Source organism: Erinaceus europaeus, chromosome 7, assembly GCF_950295315.1.
Source record: "Erinaceus europaeus chromosome 7, mEriEur2.1, whole genome shotgun sequence".
Classification (NCBI taxonomy): Eukaryota; Metazoa; Chordata; class Mammalia; order Eulipotyphla; family Erinaceidae; genus Erinaceus; species Erinaceus europaeus.
In genome coordinates this window covers 24,616,571-24,635,766 of record NC_080168.1, presented here as the reverse complement: position 1 = coordinate 24,635,766, position 19,196 = coordinate 24,616,571, and the positions used below count along the sequence as shown (strand labels likewise).

At 38.4% G+C, this 19,196-nt stretch overlaps 1 protein-coding gene across 1 annotated transcript in view; it reads right to left on the bottom strand.

Annotated features, from left to right (window-relative positions):
• Nucleotides 1–17,565, bottom strand: part of KANSL1L (KAT8 regulatory NSL complex subunit 1 like) — a 115,228-nt gene extending 97,663 nt beyond the window's left edge. Inside the window, 1 exon segment of the mRNA XM_007524512.3 lies at nt 17,350–17,565. The gene's annotated coding sequence lies outside the window, so the exon portion shown is untranslated.
• Between the last annotated feature and the right edge of the window lie 1,631 nt (nt 17,566–19,196).

Below are 19,196 nucleotides of genomic sequence, written 5' to 3'. Positions count from 1 at the left end.
GATGTCTCAAAAAGAGTAGTGCATTTCCTCTCTCTAAAATCTGTCTCAAAGTTTATACCTTCAATACTGTCTCAAAAAGTATAAATCCTATATACCATAGGTTTTCATCTGAGATGTAAGGAAGCAATTTTTTTATGTTATACTCTGCTTTATGAAAACATGAAAATGATAAGTCAGTAATGGAAATTTTCCTTCCAATATTCAAGTTACCACCTAGCCAATTCAGTGATCTACAAATTCGTTTTGACTTGTAAACATCTTCAACAGTACTAGGTGCTTACATTGTTATGTAATGAAAGGGACTTGTTTATTATTCTAAACTTTACTACTCATAACTGCTTGTTACATAAACTGTACTTATCATAAACACTTCTACAATATGCAACGGCTCAACTGTTTCTAATACTTTGTCAACCACTATATTACCAACATGAAAAGGTATCTGAAACCCAACAGATACTTAATATATGTGTGTGTGTGTGTGTGTATTTTAAATATTTATTTATTCCCTTTTGTTGCCCTTGTTGTTTTATGGTTGTACTTATTGATGTTATTGTTGTATAGGACAAAGAGAAATGGAGAGAGGAGGGGAAAACAGAGAGGGGGAGAGAAAGACACCTGCAGGCCTGCTTCACCACCTGTGACGCAACTCCCCTGCAGGTGGGGAACTGGGGGCTCGAACCGGGCTCCTTAAGCCAGTCCTTACACTTTGCCTGCTGTGCTACCGCCCTGACTCCCACTTAATATATTTTTGAATGAGTGGTTGCCATTGTACTTGAATTTTTTTTTTTAAGAGCTGTCTTTATCCTGACTAACAGACTCCAAAGTATAAGATGCCCCAACAACTTTTCTTTCTAGGGATCCTCTCTAGTTTACTATAACCTAGAGATAGCACTCTGTGCAACCAAGTCCCTGTTTTTCAGAGACACTGTGATTGCTACTCTCGGTTTTGAATAACTGATCTTAAGACGGTTGGCACCTTCATTTCATTCACTCACCTCATCAGGCCCTTGAGTTAAACTATGTATTTAAATCGAGGGGGGAGATTTCAGGTCCTGGAACAGAATGGCAGAGGACCTGGTGGGGTTAGTATTGTTGTGTGGAAAACTGAGAAATATTATGCATATACAAACTACTGTATTTACTGTCGACTGTAAAACATTAATCCCCCAGTAAAGAAATAATAAAATAGGGAGTCAGGCGGTATTGCAGCGGGGTAAGCACAGGCGGCGCAAAGCGCAAGGACTGGCGTAAGGATCCCGGTTCAAGCCTCCTGCTCCCCACCTGCAGGGGAGTCACTTCACAGGCGTGAAGCAGGTCTGCAGGTGTCTGTCTTTGTCTCCCCCTCTTTGTCTTCCCCTCCTCTCTCCATTTCTGTCTGTCCTATCCAACAACAACATCAATAATAATAATTACTACAGCAATAAAACAACAAGGGCAACAAAAGGGAATGAATAAATAAAATAAAATAGCTTAACCCCTCACTTAATGATTCTTATCCCGTTATACTGCTTTGTTGGTTGCTCACAACACTAATCACTATCGCTCTCTCTTTTTTTTTTTTTACTAGTGACTTAATAATGATTAACAACATTGTACGATGACAGGGCACAATTCCATACAGTTCCCACCACCAGAGCTCCTACAGAAAAGAATATAGTTCAAGGGCAGAACTCCATTTACATATTGTTCTAATGTGTAATGTTGAAATGGTATTTGATACACAGTGATTTTCAGGTATCTGTTAATTAAACAAACACACAATAATCATGATTTTTAAAGATGTTTTGGGACTCACAGAGCAGTAAACTGTAATGACACCTACTCCAAGTGCTATCTGTAAAATAAATGTTACAAATGCAGCAATATATAAAAATAATATGTCACAACAAACTTGGCTTACTCCATAACTGCAAGATTGATTAAAGATTTAAAAGTTCCTAACCACTGAAAGACAACACATCAAAAAATTATTAAATAAAAAAAAAGACTACACAAAAAATAAGTGACCTCAGGATGAAGAAATGGTATTTGATAAAAGTTCAATATCCAGCATAATTAGAGAAATATATAGTCAGCAAATTAGGAAAATGTGAAAAAAAATCACTTAATGTGATTTAATTTTTTTTTTTAGATACAATCCTGGAGCTCACATCACAATTACTGATGAAGGAGTGGATGATTTTGTGCTAAGACTGGGAATAAGGGAAGGGATCTGTCTGTTTTTAACTAATCACCATCAGACTGGAAGTCCTAGCCAGTAAGGAAAATGAAATAAAGCATAAAATGATATCCATAGCTGACAGGCTCTACAAATAAAATGTTAGTTTACTAAAATAGTATATATAAGTCAAGATACAAAAATCGTATTTCTACATACTAAAATAGAAAAAAATGAACAAATAATAAAAACATTTATTCTAATAGCACAAAAAAATGAAATAATTAGGTATAAATCTAATCAATGTAGGATGTGTATACTAAAATTTCTTTTTAAAAGACTGCTAAAAAAAATCAAGAAAGACCTAGTAAATAGAGGGATATGGTGTGTTCATGGATTAGATTTTGCAATATCTCTATAATGTTATTTTTTTTAAAGCCTGAATTATAGATTTAACATGATCCCAGTCAAAATCGTGGTAAGATTTTTTGTTTGTATCAATAAATTGACTCAGACTTAACACGGATGAAAGAAGGAATTAGTATACTTAAGAACAAGCAAATGAATAAAGTGGACTGTAGAGATAGCTAATAATGGTATACAAAAACCTTTCATTCCTGAGCCCAAAGGTCCCTAGTTCAATCCCCAGCAACACCATAAGCCAGAACTGAGCAGTGCATTGGTATTAAAAAAGAAAGAAAACTAAAAAATAAACCGAAAGAACAAAGCTGAAGGACTCACATTTGTCTGTCTCTTACTGTAATCAAAACAGTATGGCTTTGCTAAAACAATGGACACACAGGAGCCAGGAAGAAAGCTCACTGACATAATGTGCCTGCTTTGTCATGTACAAACTCCTGTTTGAACCCAGCCCCAGCCACACTGGATGAAGTTTTAGTGTTATGATAGCTTTCCCTTTCTCCTCCTACCTCTTTGTCTCTCTCCATCTGAAAAAGTCAACAAAGAGATGAAGCCTGGGAAACAAGCAAAAAAAAAAAATTGTGGGACACCAGATCACTGAGAAAAAAGCTCAGAAACAACCACACACATGTACTCAGCACAGTCAGTGAATTTTGTGAAGGACCTGCAAGGAATCGACACAGGATCTCACAAGTGTGAAATGCACTCTCCTACCTCTCTGGTCCAATTTCTATTTTATCTATTTAAAAAAAAAGAGTTCCACTTGTTATATCTTTGTTGCTCTCACTAGTACTAGAAATTAAAATTCAAGGCCTCACATATGCAGGGAATGTGTTCTAGGGCTGAGCCATGGCCCTAAGTTAAATTGACCTTTGACAAGATGTAATGGCAACTCAATGTAGAAAGTCTATCTTTTTTTTCTTTAAAAATTGCATAGAAACAACTGGATATCTGTAGATCAAAATAAATGAGTCATAATTCATACTTCATAATCTATATAGAAGACCTGATCCATCAACTGGAGTTGTTTTAAATATAAAACAATTAGAAGGAAAATTTTATGAAATTTGGTTAGACAAAGATGTTTTCAGTTGTGATATGAAAGCACTATTCATAAGGAAAAAATAATAGACTAGACTTTCTCAAAATTAAAATGAATACTTGGTTTTCTTATTGCAAATGTTACCACCTTCTGTATAAGTACCACAATAGGATATTCTAGAGTTTTTCTTTTTTTAAAGATTTTATTTATTTATTAATGAAAAAGATAGGAGAGAGAGAGAGAAAAGGAAAGAACCACACATCACTCTGTTACATGTGCTGCTGGGGACTGAACTCAGGACCTCATGCTTGAGAGTCTAGTGCTTTAGCTACTGCGCCACCTCCCGGACCACTAGAGTTTTTTCTATCTTCTCAAACTAAGATTCTTTTTTTTTTCAGTCATGTCTAGTCTGCTAATGAGTTCATCAAAGGAGTACTTCATTTCCGTTACTGATATCTAGCATGTATTTTAAGACAGTATTTCATATGTATGTAAAAGTTGTCCAGAGTTAGAGGAAGTTAGATTTGAACACTCCTGAATGTCACTGAATTTACAACTTGGGTTAATTCTGAAAAATGGTTGTGACTGTCACACAGTTTTCATTTGATTTTTTTTATTGTCACAAGGGTTACCATTGGGGCTCAGTGCCAGCACTACAAATGCACTGTTCCCATTAGCTATCCAGCCCCCCTACTGTTTTATTAGAGCTTACTTTCTAGCAGATTACTAAGAAAGGAGTGAGGTTGAGAGGGAGAGGCAAGTGGGAAACAGGGGCTTGAACCAGGGCCCTTGCACATGGTAATGTGTCTACTTAACCACTGCCTGCCACCCATTACAGTTTTAAATGGTAATTATTTTCAGTCATGCTTTACTTCATTCTGACAAATAATGTGTGATTATTTGAATTTCAAGGGAAAAAAATAGAGAAAGGAAATGACGTGAAAAGAAGAAAGCTTTTCAAGAATAAAAATGGCACATTTTTATGTGGAAAAACAAAACAAAACAAAAATCAGTAAATGTGTCTAGGACATAGTTAACCAGAGAGAATAAAAGGAAATAATCAAGAGAGTTATACAGGCTGCAAATCAGTGGGCATTTTATGTCAAAGAAGAACCAGTGAAGATATTTAGGTAAGGGAATAATACAATTTGATTTGTATTTTTACTTTAAAATTTCACTCTGGCTACTCTGTAGAGTTAAAAAATATATATACTGAAGAAAGAATTAAAACAGCTTTGAAAAATGCAAGCACGGAAGACCAGTTAGGAAACCATCTGGGATGTGGGAAAACTCATGATGTATTTTTCTATGCAAAAATGAGTTATGATTTTTCTTGACAACCCAATACTGATATAACCCAAATGAGAGTTGGTACTGGTGGTGTAGACTAGTTTTGGTAGATAACAGTAGAAAAAAAATTAAACTGTATTAATGTAAGTGTTTAAAGGTAAAGTTCACACAAAACCTTTGATGTCCAAGATTTGGTGAGACTTAAGGCAAAGAAAGTTTGAATCAAGTAATAATTGCTAGGGTTGAGGCTTGAGCAACTCAGAGATAGCTGGTGGTGTTTTCTGAAATAGGGCAGACTTGGGAAGGTAGACTTTTGTAAGAGAAAAATTGAAAACTGGGGTATGCTGACGTGCGTTTTAGCATTCAAGAGAATGCATTTTGTATAAATGAATGCAAATGAGAAATCATATATGTATTATTTTGGGGGGGTCACTGGTATATAAATAACATTAAAAGTCAAAGAATTGTAGTAGCTTATCTGGGAAGAGGATCAAAGCGAGAGGAGTCCAGGCTCAAACTCTGGATTCATTCACACTTACTTGACCAAGAGCAGAAAAAAAAAAAAAAAAAGGATGAACCCTAACAAAAATTTTCAGGCATTTAAGAAAGAAATTCAGATTGTATGTGAATGAGATACTAGTGTTTAAAAGCATTTAGTAACAATATATAGTTCACCTGGGAAGGTGCTTGCCTGGTCTGGAAACAAACCACATTCAATCCAGATCCCCACCTTACAGGGGGAGGCTTCAATGCTGTGCCACTTTTCCTTTCTCCTCTATCTCTTGATTTTCATTTTAAAAAGTTAACCCAGAGGGAGCTGGACGGTGGCAAAGCAGGTTAAGCACACTTAGCACAAAGTGCAAGGACCATCATATAAAGATCCCGGTTTGAGCCCCCAGCTCCCCACCTGCAGGGGAGTCGTTTCACAGGCGGTGAAGCAGGTCAGCAGGTGTCTATTTTCTCTCCCCCTCTCTGTCTTCCCCTCCTCTCTCCATTTCTCTCTGTCCTATCCAACAACAACGACGGCAATAACGACGACGATAAACAAGGGCAACAAAAAGGAAAAAACAAATAAAGTTTCTTTAAAGAAAATGTTAAGAAAAAAAAAGTTAACCCAGAGTGTTGAGACCTTAATGGGGGCGGTGGGAGGCAGTTCTATCAAATATAAATGAGGTCAAGTAAAATGAAGATAAAGAATTAAAAGATGACAGATTACTTTCTAAAACAGGTGTTGAAAAGTCTTGCTATTCCTTGGTTAAAAAAGAAACACTCAATTCTAGCTTCTAGTCTATCAAGTTAAAGAAGGACCTACAATTAGTTTCAGTCCCTTATAATCCCGTTCCAATCATAAGGGTGAAAATACCAATGAACATTTGTTAAGTCCGCAGCCCAAAGGCACAGGCACCCTAAAAAATCAGACAGTCCCTTCCCTACCCCGTATCTCACCAAAAGATCAAGAGTTCTTTACCCCTTACAATCAGTGAAGCATCGCTGATAGGTGCTCAAAAAGTAAAGTCTAAACATATATAACAAAAGCAGGTCACAACCTTCCTCATGTTTTGGAGTTACTCTCTGCCATCAGTCATCCAGTTTTCTAGCCCTATTCTCAACTAAGACACCAGGTTCCTAGACAATATTTTTAGTCTACCTGCATGACAGCTATCAGACTCAGGCAAAAATTACCAGTCATGGGCCACATGGAACATACCTAAAAAAGACTTGCTAGCTTCCTCCCACACGAAGACCCCTACTTTCATTTGCCCTATCCCCACCTTTGGGTGCCTGTTTATTGAATAATTTGCTTTATATCATACTGCCTTTCAGTCACCAATTTGCAAATGCTTCCATGACACCATCCTGACCTCCCTGGACAGATAACCTCAACAATTTGTCCCAGACCCCACCTCTCCAGGACCCTATCTACCCCATTAGAGAAAGATAGAAAACAGGCTGAGGTACAGATCCACCTGCCAATGCCCATGTTCAATGGAGAAGCAATTACGGAAACCAGACATCCCACCTTCTGTACCCCATGAAGAATTTTGGTCCATAGTCCCAGAGAGAGGATGAAGAACAGGGAAGCTTCCAATGAAGGGGATGGGACACAGAACTCTGATGTTGGGGACTGTGTGGAATTGTACCTGTTATCTCACAATTTTGTTAATCATTATTAAATCACTAATAATAATTTATATATATATATATATATATATATATATATATATATATGTATATCAAGAACACAGCCCAAATTTCCATAATAGTGCTGTGGGTATGTGAATAAACCCAAGTGATACTCAGGGAAAAAAAAAAGGTCCTTGAATAACACTGCCATTTGTTTATCATCTTTTCATTTATAATGATGAGAAGATATAAACTCCTGCTCATGCTGAACTAAAAAAAGTTATCTGAATACCTTCTGCATATACCCTTATGCATATGTATCCCCCCTTTCAATAGTGCATACAAAAAGGCAAAAGAAAAAACAAATAAGAAAAACAACAACAAAAACACCAGACTTAACTAAGGCAGAAATTATCACAAGTTTAAAATAACTAATTATGATTAACTTGCAGGTATTAATGGGGAAAAAATTGAGACTATTTCATTGTAATTTCAAGAATCTGACATGCTAGATATCAGTAACAGAAATGAAGTACTCCTTTGGTGAACTCATTAGCAGACTACACATGACTGAAAAAGAAACTCAGTCTGAGAAGATAGAAAAAACTCTAGAATATCCAATTGTGGTACTTATACAGAAGGTGGTAACATATGCAATAAGAAAACCAAGAGAATAAAAGAAAAGAAATATCTGCATCAAAAATGACTGTAAAATTCTTCAGATTAATATCAGTCATCAAACTACAGAACCAGGAATTTCATAGATTTAAGATAAGATTAATGCCAAAAGTAAATAATGTACCACTTGACAAATGAAGCACTGTGTTAATATTATATACAAATGCACCATATCACTCATCAAGAGAGAAATGCAAATTAAAACCATATAGAGAAATCACCTCATTTCTGAGAATGGCCTTCATCAACAAAACAGGAAACCAACAAGTGTTGGCAAGCATGTGGAGAAAAAACGAACTCTGCAGATCAACAATGGTAGAGAATGTTCCATCCTCCGAAGGGAGGCTGGACAACAGACTCTATGCTACACCTAAGGAAGATGGGTCGACACTGGGGCAGCATGGAATGTTCCTACTCATGACCACAGAATGTGAGCTCAGATCTAGAGGGATGCAGAGGTCACACAGGCTCCTAAGCTAATTATAGGCCCCAGATCACATCAAATCGATGGGGTTTACAGTCAACAATATTTATACTCCTTCCCATATTGGGGAGCTACTCTCTTCCCTGATCCAGCTTTTTGGTCCTTTTCCCAGCCATGACATCATCTTCCCAGACAATAACTTGGATCCACCTGCATTTCAGATTTCAGGCTCAGGCTCAGGCAAAAAAAAAAAAAAAAAACTAGTATAACTAGGCCCTATGAAATATAACTAAAATATGTCTACTAGCTATGTACAAAATGGAGGGCCCCCCCAACACTTCATCTGCACTATTCCAGCCTTTAGGTCCATGATTGTTCAACAATTTGTTTGGCTTTCTATGTTAACTCTCTTTTCAGCCACCAGGATCCAGATGCTAGCAGGATGCCAATCAGATTTCCCTGGACAGACAACCCCACCAATGTGCCTTGAAGCTCCACTTCCCCAGAGCCCTTCCCCACTAGGGAAAGAGAGAGACAGGCTGGGAGTATGGATCAACTTGTCAATGCCCATGTTCAGCAGGGAAGCAATTACAGAAGCCAGACCTTCAACCTTCTGCATCCCACAATGACCTTATGTTCATACTCCCAAAGGGTTAAAGAACAGGAAAGTTATCAGGTATATGGAGGTCTGGTGGTGGGAGTTGTGCGAATTTGTACCCCTCTTATCCTATGGTTTTGTCAATGTTTCCTTTTTATAAATAAAAAATTAAAAAAAAAACAAAACGAACTCTGCTATACTGCTGGTGGGAATGCATTCCCAGGAACAGTAAGGAGACTCCTTAACTAAACACGCTAATACCTCATGGAACAGCAATACCACTCCTAAACATATATCCAAAGCACATGAAAACATTAATTCAAAATGGGTAGATGCACTCTTCTATCCATAGCTGCACTACTCACAACAGCCAAAGTATGGAAACAATCTAAAGGCTCACTGGCTGATGACTGGATAAAGAAGTTCAGGAATATATTTAGTGGAAAATTACTCTGTCATTAGAAAAGATGAGGCTGTGTTACTCTAGACCAAAGGAATGAACTTGAGGTGATTATGCTGAGAGGTGCAAGACAGCTAAAGGGTAACCAAACTATCTTTTAGACTTTGTAAGATCCATGGCGGTCTAAGAAGTGATTTACACTTACACACAAAACACACATACTGTGAAGTGATATATATCCCTGAAAACTTACAATTTTGCAAACCACTATTAAATCACTGATCAATCTAAAAAGAAATAATATACAATAATTAACCTATAATAATTCAAATAGTTTTATTAGACATTATGCATCTTATTTTCCCCACTAGAATGAAAATTACTTAAAGGCAGGATTTGAGTGTTTTCACTCAGTACTATAGCCTGGAACATTGTTTGGTGCCTTTAATAAATATTTATTTATAAAAACATTTTAAAACTTAAAAAAATAAATAATTTTAAAGATCTGTGAGAAACAAATTCAGTATATTTATGGGAATTAGGGAAATACAGTTTGGAAGTATTAGTATAGAACTGTCCAACAGAATAGGCTATTAGCTACACATGTCATTTATTTTCATTTAATTGTGTGGAGCCAGGGCCTCATGTATTCTCTGTACGCACAATTCATTGCTATCAAGTCAACTTTTTTTTTTTTTAGAAAGAGGAGGAGAGGCAGAGAGTCAAAAGAGACCACAACACCAACCAAAGATTCCTTTAATGTAGCAGGGACAGGGTTCAAATCTGCGTCGTGCACATGTCAAAACAGCATGCTTTCAAATGGAGCTATTTTTCTAACCCCAGACTGGCCTTCATTTAGGTGGAGAGAGACACAGAGACACTACAGCACCAGAGCTTCCCCCAGTGCAATGGTGCCCCATATGGTGCTAGCGTTTAAACCTGGACCATGAGAAGGACAAGGCAGGTCCATTATCCTGTAAGTCCTCTCTCCAGCCCTACATATGCAATTTTAAATTCGCTACCAAATTTTAAAAAGAAACAATGACATAAGTTCCACTGAAATCATCATACACAAAATATTACTTCAGTCTGTAATCAGTATTAAAATATTTTGACACTTTATGTTCTTTTTTATGGGTGCCAAGTATGCCAAGTCCAGCATTATTTTATAGGTTAGTGAAAACTATCATTTGAAAATAGCCATATCTTACATGTTCAATAGTCATATATGGCAAGGGACCATTCTGCTGAACAGTACAGTACAAAGTATGTTAGGTAAACAAGAATAAATCTTCAATGAAAATATCTGTTCCCAATGTTCTTAGCCAAACATAGTGCTTAGGAGAGGTCTTAGGGTCCAACAATATTTTAGGTTAACTATTTTTAAAGAAATGTAAAAAACAAATCTTCAAAGAGTTAGGAAGCATCTAGGTCTTAAGAATATCAACTTTCTAATTTTGGCTTCAATCTTTAATTATGCCCATAATTATGTCAATAAAGAAATTGTTGGCTCTTAGTTAAATCTAAGAAATCTACCTAGTTCCTACAATGCTGTATACTAATTCACTCCAGGTATTACCAGCATCTCTGGTGGGTATTTATTTTGCATACAACTAAAACACTCAGGCAAAACTGACTCCTTCTCTAAGAGTTTCATCTAATGATACAGGACTTCAGAGAAACTGAAAAGATAATACTGACAAAAATCTGAACTCCGTTAGGCCACAAAATACAAAAACTAAACTATGAAGCTAATAGGATTTAAGAAGCAATACCACAGGAGTCAGACAGTGGTGCAGCGGGTTAAGTGCACGTGGCGTGGCAGCCAGGTTCGAGCCCCCGGCTCCCCACCTGCAGGGAAGTCACTTCACAGGTGGTGAAGCAGGGTCTGCAGGTGTCTGTCTTTCCCTCCCCCCTCTTTATCTTCCCCATCTCTCTCCCTATCTCTCTTTCCTATCCAACAATGGCGACGTTAATAGTAACTACAACAACAATAAAAAACAAGGGCAGCAAAAGGGAAAATAAATAAATTAACATAAATTATAAAAAAAAAAGAAGCAATACCACAAAAAGCCATGTCAGTTACCTTTAAAAGAAATCAACTAAGGAGACTTTGAATAATCTGTCAAGAAGCAACAGTTCTAGATAGTTTAAAATGTTAACTCTATTTTCTGGATATGAATTTCACTTTCATGTTTTTATAATCACTTTTAACTACATTCCAGTTTAGCTAAAATAAATAATTCCTTAACATATCAGAAGTTCAAAGGTTGTGAAGGACAAAAACCTGTTACAATTCACCAAGTAAATAATTTCAGTTCTACCTATATTTTCCTTAGACATTTCACAAAAATATCAGCGAAAACTTCAATAAAGTAAGTCAAAGTTTATGCTTTTTTTAAAAAAAATTGAATATAGACAGGAAGAAATTGAGAGGAGAGATAAAGCAGGAGAGAGACGGAGAGACACCTGCAGCCCTGCTTCACCACTCATGAAGCTTTCCCTCTGCAGGTGGGGAGGTGGGGATGGAGGGCTTGCACTTGGGTCCTTGTGCACTGTAATATGAGTGCTTAATCACTGCGACACCACCCAGCCCCAAAGTTTATGCTTTTAAGTAAACTTTCAAAACAAATATATGAAAAGAAAAACTTTTGAATTTTTATATATAATTTCATTTTTATAAATAAAATTTGAGTTAATTTCATACCAAAAAAATAAAGTGCAACAAAATGGCAAAAAAAAAAAAAAAGACATTTTTGCCTGAGGCTCCAAAGTCTCAGGTTCAATCTTCCATACTACCATAAGCCAAAGTTAAGCAATGCTCTTGTAAAAAAAAAAAAAAAAAAAAAAGTACTAATAACAGTAATAAAGATATATTTTAAAAAGTAAAAAATATATAAATAAATAAGAGGGGCAGTCATTTTAAGGCCATATCATAAACTTTATTGCTAGCCTATAAAGAACATTTGTTTTGAACTAAGTAATTGAATGAAGGTTTGCTCTGTTGTTTTCAGCATGTTTTTTTCCATGGGCTTAAAGAGACTGCTTGGCAGGGGAAGTGCATATCATGCACAGGGATCCAGTTTTGAGCCATTGATCACATGGGAGAACCTGCACAGAGAAGCTTTTGGGAGAGTGGAGTGGTGCTTCGGTTTCTCTCTTTTCCTCTCTTTCCTGGTCTTTAACTCTCTCCCTTTCTTTAATCTACTCTTGCTAAAAAAAAAAAAAAAGAAAGAAAGGCTGTTCGGAGCAGAGAGAAGAGGAATCGTGCAAGCAAGGGGAATAAGCCTGGTGGCAAAATACATACATACATGTAATACGAAATATGTTTCCATTGCTGGTTTAATCTGTATTTTTATATTTTATAAATCATACATATTTATGAACTTAGCACTAATTAAATATACTCTAATCCTTTGGACACTATGTGACTTAGTAAATATTCTATCATCCCTAGAAGTTACATGTACATAGTAATTACAAAGTCAATAATTATGAAGTTGATTCCACCACTTAATATCCAAGTCTTTACAAAGTAGTACATATACATTACATATACCAAATACTTTTTTGACATTTTTCCCAGAAAAAGTCAAACTTGATAATTAAATCTACCTTCAGAGCTGAAATGGACAACCTAGATAAGACCCATCCTTTCTCGTGAGAATGTTAAAATACTAATGATGACATCTGATTTTTTTTTATTGCATTTATTTTAGAGACAGAGGCAGAGAGAGATTGATAGTCACCACAAGCAACAAAAGTAAAGTGGGGGTGGGGGAGCTGGTTGGAACCTGGATCTCACACATGGCAAAGGAGCACACTATGTCACTATCCTGGTTTTACATTCTAGTACAGCTAGGAAAACAAGTGTCAAAAAGGCAGATTTGTGCTTAAAAAAAAAAAAAAGCAGAGCACCTATAGGATTTTAAAAGATCCTAATGTACAAACAAATACATTTCCACACTTAAAACTGTTTCCTGCTAATTATAGAGTAAGAAAAAAAAAACTGTTTCAACAAAATGTGAGGTTTTTGAGTATTACTAAAAGGGGGCTCAATTTCTTAAATTGGGGGGAAAAAAGTAAAAATCAAAAAAATAAATAAAAGTAATGAGAAATATTATATATAGGTATGATTTTATTAAACAACACAGAAACTAATGGATGGCATATATTTAAAAAAATTGTCGTATGCTTTTGATGCTACACAATAGGAATTCTCCACTTAAAGCAGAAAACACTGCAATAATTGGCATGAACAGGCTACGATTAGCTCACTACTTTGTACTCAATAATGTTTATAGCAAGAGCTTCTTCTACTTTGAAAACTGCCTAAAAAGGAATTCTCTTTGAAGACTAAAGGAATTTAATTAAAGATAAAGCCACTTGGGTGGCCACATAACACATCAAACAGATCATACTTGAAGCAAAATTATTACTATTCAGTTGTAGCATGACTCATAGGAACATAAAGGAAGAGTAATTCTTTTCTGTGTACATCAACTTGGATCCAGAAACTGATGTTTAGAATTGCAAAAATCACAACTTGCTCAGTCTAACATTTTTTTACTAAACTTTAACTTCAAGTAGTCATATGTTTAAAAATTACTTTAAATAACATGCTTGAGAATTACTGGTCTTAAAGTACTAGAAACAAACCTCTACCTGAAATACAAATTCCTAAATAAAGCTTTGAATATATTAACAAAACCTCAACATTATATCAATAGATGAAAACATTCTTCTAATTCTGAAATACTTTATATATATATATATATATATGTATGTATGTATGTATATACTATTTCTAACAATCAAAAACACATGAGGTGTTAAAACCTTTCATTATGTGTAAATCCATATTTCCTCAATAAAAATGATTTTAAAACCCTGCCATTATTAACAGTCTTCAGAATTTAACTAGAGGCTCTCTAGAGATACGTCCAGTAAACTATTACCACTTCCATTAACATTTGCTAGTTGTTTACCCACATGATCAAGGAGAACAGTTGAGAACGGTATTTAAAAGATAAATGATATAAATACTTTGGAAATGATACATCTTTCCTTCCCAAATTCAACGCTAAAAAAAGAATGTAACATTTCGTTATGACTATGGGTCAAACTTAAATATGCAGTATGCCATTACTCATGTGATACAGTCTGCGCTTTAAATCTCAAGGTATAAGAAATGATTTGCTTTAAAGTCAGTAAATTGACTGCTAATTCCCTATTAACTTTTATAGCAGGCAGCCCCACTTCTTGTTTATAACAGGGTGAACCTATCAGCAAACAATTCTAAACACAAATCTTGAAAGAAACAACTTTCTGCCACTATCAACCTCTAATATTGTGCATAGGCAAATGTAAAAGGACCAAAAGAGATAACTAACTAAATAAAAAATATTATATAAAAAGAACTTATTTGTATGGGGGGCTCTTTCTCCCCCCATACAAAAAACGTGAAACAAGAATGAGAACATTGAAATCTGTAAATGAATTCCACAAAGGATAGATGAATGAGTGACTTAAATGAAAAAGTCTTAATTTATGATGATAAATGACACAAAAACTGATTGATACTTGTGGATAATAGGACAGCTGGGCAATAGAAAGTCCTGGGACCTTTCAGTCCTCAACTATGATTAAGATCTGGGAGGCCCCATCTAAATGGGTTAAGTTCTCAGAGTAATGAATCAAACAATAACAACAAAAGTAATAATAATAACAATAAAAGCATACTGCCAACAATGTACTCATAAACTGAGTAAAACAAAAGACGTAATTTTCTGACTTTCCTGAAGTCAAAGGGTAAATGAATATTAATAGCCAGTTGTTAAGTACTTGCTAAGCACCCAAATGCAGACTTTGCAAACAGCAAAGTTTAAGTATACTCCTTTCCCTTAAGTTTATAAATTAGTACAAGAAAACAGGTATATCACAGAAATAAGTGAAACTAAGCTTCATCAAATTAAAACAAGGTTTTTCATTTTTAGTGCTATTACCAAATGATGAACAAATATCATGAGGAGAATATTCACAGACTGTATGTGCAAAAATCAGTCAGCATTCTGGATTGTAATCTGCTGATGTCAATTAAAAAAATTAGAGCTGGGCGAATAGCATAATAGTTATGGTCCCAGGTTCTATCCCTAGCACCACCATGAGCAGTGCTCTAATAAAATAAATTAAACATAGACACACATTTTCTTATTCTCTCTCTTTCAGTAATACCTTTCACAAACTTAAAAAGAAAAAAGGCCAACGTCAAAGAACATTCTCTCTGAAATTTATATTGCCAAACAGAAACATCATATAATGCCGACAGGAACAAAAAATTAAACATGACAGTTATACCATGTAATGTTAAGCAGTCAAAAATAATTTCTCATGAAGTATTTAATAACATGAGGTAAAGTTAAATTAAAAAAAAAAGAACATGACCCCAGTTTCAGGAAAAATATACACAGAAAAAAGAAACTATTTTGTCTTTCTTATTTGTACATCTTTTCCCCCCAAATTACTTTATAGTAAGTGAAGTTATTTTAAACATAAGTTATCTTTTGCAAAGACATCGCAAAACAATAAAAACGCTACTGTAAAGAAAACAATGTGATAATGTGAAAAAGTTTCAGATAAAAGTTCCAGATAAAAATAATTACTATAGTAACTTAAGGGAAGTAGACTAATGACGTCTCTCTAGTTTAAACAAGACCTGGCAGGTAGTTAGTTACCTGGACACTAACATGATTAAGAAGGTGAACACTCATGAAGAATTCAATCACTACAACTGAATTTGACGATACGTAAAGCCCATACCAAAAACACACTATTTGACCATCTGTGTTTGTAGGGTTGACACAGCTATGAATCCCGTCTACTTACACGAAGTATTTTTTGGATTTTCCTAACTAAATCGCTTAGGGCAAGGACAGTACGAAACGACGTACAGGAAAGACCGAGGAAAGAGGAAAAGAGCAGCGCCTGCTCGCAGCTAACTACACCTCTTGCTCGAGCAATTTACATTCCAAGACACCAGGCTTTTGCCTAACGCCGATTTCCAAAGTCGCTGCCTCCTACTAAAACACACTGCTGGTTTTGTCTGCGGTGTTGGTAAACATCTGCCTCCGGCTTTGCAGCTAACAGACCAGCCCCATCCCCTCAGCGGGAGAAAATATTCCCCCATCCGCCCACCCGCCCAGCCACAACTCAGAAAGAATTTAAAGCAACTGGTAAAGGAAAAGACGGAGCAAGCTACTATCCTCATACATCTTGTCAGTTGACCCAAGTTTGGGGAATCGGAAAAACGGACAGTGCTTCCCACGGTTAAATTAAAAAAAAAAAAAGCAATAATAATAATAATTTTTAAAAGCCTGTAGTGCCAAGCGTGTGGGGGGGGAGTGGATCCACCCGGGACAGGCTGGGCAGGGAAAGATCCACCCTCGAAAAAGAAACCATTACAATGTTGTCCATCCAGTACCCTCTGCCTTCAGAGTTTCTTTAGTAATCAGGGCACAATTTTGCTTTCCTGGCTACCAAAAAAAAAAAAAAAATACACACCCTGTTTTTCAACAATTCCTCCAGCGCACCCAAAAGCGACATACACTGGTACCATCATCCGCAATAATGCTCTAGATTCCTTCCCCCCTTCACCTCCAACTAAGTCTAAAAGTCCTGCACAAGGCTGCCTGCAAGAAAGTATGAGATTCATAAAGCAAGGGTCACAGCTAACAGACTTGCTCAGTCCCAGCGCTTCCCAAAACACCCGTCACCACCGCCGCACAGAAGAGGCGGGGCCTCCGCGGCAAGGGGCGGGCCTCGGAAGGCCACGTGGTCGTCCTTCTGCGCACGCGCCGGCCAAAACAAAAGGGAGGTTTGCCAAGCCCCGCCCCGGCCCCACGTGACCACACCTAGGTCCGCCCCCATCCCTCCCTCCACCCTTTCCCTCCCCTCCCCTCAGCGACTGCCAAGGCTGTTAGGTTTAGCCGTTTAAATTTGGCTACGGTCCGAACCCTTCCCTAGAGCACGATCCAGTGCCGGGACTCCGAGTCCAACAGCCCAAAGGATTCGGAAGACGAGGGGGCTGCCGGCCAGTCGTCTAGCCCACAAGTCCCCCCGCGATCTTGTCCGCTCTCCCCTCCCCGCGCTGCCACCGTCCCCGGCAGAGGAGACCCACCCCCCTCAGCCCGCCGCTGAGACGCCGGCCACTCGCCTGCTGGGGCGCCCTGGCTCCCCTCCGCCGCCGCACCTTCGGTCCGGCCGTGGTGGGGGCTGCTGAGGTGATCTCTAGCTGCCCGCCCGCCTCCCCCCACCCGGGGCGCCGCTGACTCTTCTCCAGAGCGCGCCCCGCTCCCGCCCCGGCCGCTGCCGCCGCGGTTTAACAGTCCGCCCGCTGCCCGCAGCTCCGGGCGGCTCGGGGGACGGAACCCTGCGGTGGCGGAGGGGCAGAGGGCGGGGCGCGGCGCCAACCAATGGCAGCGGGGGAGGGGCCGCGCCATGCAAATGAGCGCGGGTGGCGGGGAAACCCCGGCGGGGGGGCGTGGCCAGCAGTAGCGGCCCGGAGCGTTCTGGAAGCGGCCGGGCCGCGCCGCCCGAACCCCGCCCTGGAGGCTCCTTTGGGGACGGGTTCTGCGCCTTTCCCGCTTCCTCTTTCCCTAGCCTCCCCTCCTCCCCTTTCTCCAGCGTGCCAGCCAGGGAACAAAAAAGACACACTCCACAAAACACTGCCAGGAGACTTCCCGCCCCTGCTTGGCTATTTCTGTAACACCGTGACAGGAAAAACGAAACGCCGGGGAAAGTCAAGCCGCCTTCCGCCGGGCCGCCCGGACCTTCTCTGCGCGCCGCGCCGCGCCGCGCCGCGCCCCGTCGGGGGCAAGTTTGAACACAGCGCTTCCGCAGCTGCCGAGCAATTGTTTTGTGTGTGCTAAGCATTCAGTTCCACAAGTCACACTTCTTTCAGTTTCACGACCCCAGAGGACACCCGGGGTACCCTGAAATAGGATGGCAAATCTCTCTCGGATCTAATTAGGTGATTTTTATGGTTTTAAAAAATAAAATAGAAAAGAAGCTGCCGGTCTAATAAACATCTGTACACCGCTGGCTGCAGTGGCGTTGGCCTTAGCTCCTGGGCTGGAGCGGAGTCGCATGGGGCGGGCCTGGCCGGGGACGCAGGAAGCACCTCGTTCTTGCACCTGGCCCGGCGCTGCGCTCACCACTGAACTAACTACAAGCATTTCCACAGCCCTAGAACTAAATATAGCTCCTGAGACGATGGATTGATTAATACAGGCTTGCCTGAACACCTAGTTTAGCATGATTTAGGAGATGAAGCGTCAGAGAATCAAATCCCCAGACATCAGTCAGTGTTTTTCACCTTTACTAATTAGAACAGGAGAAAGAACCCAAGGAATCATATGAATTTCTTCTGGGAGGAAATACTTAAAAAAAAAAAAGGGGGGGTGGGGGTATAGCATTATGGCTATGCAAAAAGACTTTCATGCCTGAGGCTCTCAAGTCCCAGGTTCAATCCCCCACACCACCATAAACCAGAGCTGAGCAGTGCTCTGGTTAAAATTTAAAAAAAAAAAAGTAAAAATAAAGTACTCAAAGCAACTAGTGATGACATCTCAATATGGGGGGAAAAGAGCTCCTGGAAATTAATTTACCATAGAGTGAAAGTTAAACAGTTATATTTAAAGGGCTGTCCTATGGGGGGGGGAAACACATGCAAAAGTGAAGACGACATCAACATAGTTTTTGAATAGTCCGAGGAAGTAAAATATGTTAGCACAATTCAAAGCAGGATTATTATTATGTTGTTGTTATCCTAGCTTGACATTTAAAAAAATTTCAGGCACAGGGCCAGAGAGATAGCTAGGCAGGTACCAGCTGTGACATGCCATCCATACATCTGACACAAATCCAACTCCAGCATCACGTGGGCGTGCCATGACATAGAAGGAAGATTTGGTACTATGTTACCTCTCTCTCTATTTCATATACATATATATATATCATTTTTAATATTTTATTTTTAATATTGATACAGAAACTGAGAGA